We start from the raw sequence: 3,914 nt of genomic DNA on the forward strand, positions 1-3,914 counted from the left end.
AAAATAGATGAAAACAATCTTTGATGCGGGTTATATATCGTACTAAATTTTTTTTATCGTGTTTTAAAAAAATAAAATACAGATGTTTTAGCTGTTAAATATAATTCAAAGAAATTTGGTCGTTGTGTTTGACAGAGGCCATCTTGCATTGATCTGATTGGTTTTCCTCTGTTTACATTTCCAAATTAAAAATAGATGAAAACAATCCTTGATGCGGGTTATATATCGTGCTAAAATTTGAGCTCAATCGGTGCAGAACATTTTGAGTTTTTGAAGCGTACACAAACAAACTTAACATATTTATATATATAGATTTTTCATAGCTCCTCTAAAATATTTTTATAATTAATGGATGGAAACTGTACTACATGAGACACTCCAACAAAGTGACTGAAAAGCATAGTCTTAATTTCTTTGCTATATCATTGGTTCTGATTGGAACCACATTACATACAAATTTGTGATGAAAATTAAAAAACAAAACATTCTACTCCCTATAGTTCTGATTGACTTGCATGTTATTTCAGTTCTATATTAGATGAAACTAGTATTAGTAATGATTAAAATCATTAGACTTTTTCTTTCATTTTAAAGGTATAGAAGTTTACTGGAACTTTTAAAATTATTACATAAAAAGTGTTTTGCACATTAAATAAGCTTCAAAAAAATCTAAAAAATTTTAAAAAAGATGTATGTTTTTTCTAAAAAATGTCTACTTTTAATAACTTGGTTCAAAGGAGCATGTTGTATTTAAGACAATATAGTAATTAAAAAAATAATTGTTCAATTTATTTAATCTTATTTATTAATAAAACCAATATTGTATAGTATGGAAATGCATACTGTAAGGGAGTGACACTGTTGCTACAATTGTTTACATTTATTTATTTTCATTGTGATTGTTGTTTCTTAGGACTTTATAATAGGTATTCTGAAAAATATTGAGCCTTCTCCACAAGATAGTGTTAGCATAATCTGGCAAAAGTCAAAGAAGACTGGCATGTAAGCAGTCATGACTCTGTCAGTGACCTCAACATCCATCACCAAACAGTGTTAAACCATTTGGAGAAAGCTAGATAAAAAAAAAGCTCAACATTTGATTGCCACATAATCTGACTCAGAAAAATTTACTCAATTGAATGTCTACATGTGTACTTGTACTATCAACAATCAGTGTGATTGTACCTAGAAATTTAAAAGAAACAATCTAAACTGGTCAGCAGAAAGGGTTTCATATACCATACTGACAACACCAGACTGCATACATCTTTAATGACCTGTCAGAAATTGAGAGAATTGACTGGGAGGTTTTAATGCATCCACCTTATAGCCTGGACCTGGCATCGTTAAACTGTCATTTGTTTCCGTCTCTGCATAACTCCCTGAATGGTGTTAAATTTGTTTCAAGACACCTGTGAAAACCATGTGTCACAATTTTTTGACCAGAAATGACAGACATTCTATAGTGTTGGGATTATGGTGTTGCCAGAAGAATGGTAGAAGTTTAAGGAAAATAATGGTACATATGTGGTGTTCTTGTACTGTTATTTTCCAGTAATAATAAATTCAATTATAATAATAATATTATAGTAATAATATTCTCAATTTTGGCCTTCAAAGTATAATACTTTTTAGACAACCTAATTTATTTTTTTTGAGAATAACAATGATTAAGTTGAACTATCTGTTTATTCATCCGTTTGATTATTTTTGTAACCATTTTAATTTAACAAATGCAGAACAAAGGCAGAATTTTAATTTAACAAATGCCATCACTCCACCTCTTTGGTGTAGTAATGGCATCTTTGTCTTTTAATTGGAAGTTCTGTTTGAATCTTGGTCAGCATGACAGCATTTTATGCACTACTAATTTCCATAGTTTATTCCCTCTACCAAGTTGGTAAAAAGAGTAAAAACAAAAAAGAAAAAATACTTATATACAGAATCACAAACATTTAATAAATTACCAAAAAAAGTAAAATTCTTCTAAATTTACATTAATACAGGTAATAGTAGAAACAATATAGTATAAATGGCAACAAACATTGCAAGTAGAAGAAGATAAAAATGAAAATAATTAAACACTAATAAGTACATTTTTGAGTTATAAAAATAATTTACAAAATATTAATAAACACAATTTGCTGCTTATAAAAAATCAATGTTGCTTTTCAATTTTCCACTGAGATTTGGTGAAGAAACTCCAGCAATTCCTTTAACAAATACAGCTGGTTCCTGTAAATGATAAAACATGCATGTTTTGAAAATACTGTCAGGAATATTATTTCTAATATTGTTTTTTTTAAAGTTTGGTAAATTTAACAATCAAATACATTGCCAACTTAAAAAAAAAAATAATAATTGAAATGAATTATTTGATAAATACTTTATACCAAAGTGTGAAAAAAATATTTGGAACTAATTTCATCTTTTAAGGTTTATTTTACATTTTTCAATATATATTTTTTTACTGGTATAAAAAGATTAAGTTGTGCAGTTAGCAAAATTTTATATTAAATAAACATGTGGTTAATGGTTTTGTGCTTATTATCTTGACAATTCCATATTATATATTTTATGTTTATAACACATATCTACTAATAACCTGAAAGGTATGATTTGTTCAAAATTATTCATTTCACTTATGATTATTGTGTGTAAATAACTGTTTTTCGTGCGCTTTTGTTATTTTTACTTTTGTAGATAAATTGTTTTAAAGTTGCTGGTAATCTACATCACCTGGTTTATTAAATATATTTTGCTATCAAAATTTCATCCTTATCCATTTAATTTCCAGGATACTACTTCCTAAAATGTTTTAGGTGTTGTTGGACCATTAAGTTTACAAGATGCAATTTATTCTTCCATACTATTATTTTCATAAAATTTACTTCATTTTTTCAACAGTTGCCTATATATAGTAAATTGTGAATTTTACTTTAGGAAATTCAAATTTGAAAAAAAGTAAAATTATCAATGGCACATGTATAGAAATATTTGAACAAAATTGGTTTTTCAGTCCTAAAATACAAGACCAAAGGCGATGTGACACAGTTACATACATAGGTTTTTTTTATCTAGACTGAATAGTTTGTCTCTGAAACATAAGTTTTGCAGTAAAACCTGATACCCAACTTTTAAGAAACAAGTATATTTATTGGATTCAATAAAACAGGTGTATCACTGCATACGCCCAAATTCAAAGTCAAGGCGCTCAAACTTTATTATTTACATCAGAGAATGGTGGAATTTACAACTGCAATTCTTAATAACTTTATTGTGCATTAACATAACCTTAGAAATAAAAAATATATATATACATATACTGGCGACAAATAAAGTTACTACCATTGAAACAACATGGCGACAAACTTTTGCAGTAGATTGCTCTGTAACTATTCTGTTAATGGGATTGAAATTGTTCAAGGTCAATTTTATGTGTCGAGTTTTTTTCATTTCTGTGACAAATGGACGTATATCAACTAAAAATTGAAATTATGCAGCAGGAGGATTTACAATTTTTAACAGTATATTATATTCCTTTACGCAATTTTTAAACGTAAACGAAATGAACCATTCGCGTGATCAAAAAAACAGATAGTATATAAAGAATTCATGAAATAAGATCACACAAATTTAATGCTGAATAAAATATTCTTTGTTGGTTACATATCCTTACAAAAAATACTATTCTGTCATATCTTTAGTATACTGTTTTTGATCATTTACCAGATATTGTCTACCTCACAATTATAAATTACTGTCACAAATTAAATTACTATCACACAAATCAACACAATTATAAATAAGATATATACTTTTTTAAAGTATAAAATATATTAATCGATTAGTTTCCATAATATGATTTTGTGAACGATATCTAGTATTGCAATGTGTAACTAGATTGGAGTTAC

Source organism: Lycorma delicatula, chromosome 4 (assembly GCF_047948215.1).
Source record: "Lycorma delicatula isolate Av1 chromosome 4, ASM4794821v1, whole genome shotgun sequence".
Taxonomy (NCBI): domain Eukaryota; kingdom Metazoa; phylum Arthropoda; class Insecta; order Hemiptera; family Fulgoridae; genus Lycorma; species Lycorma delicatula.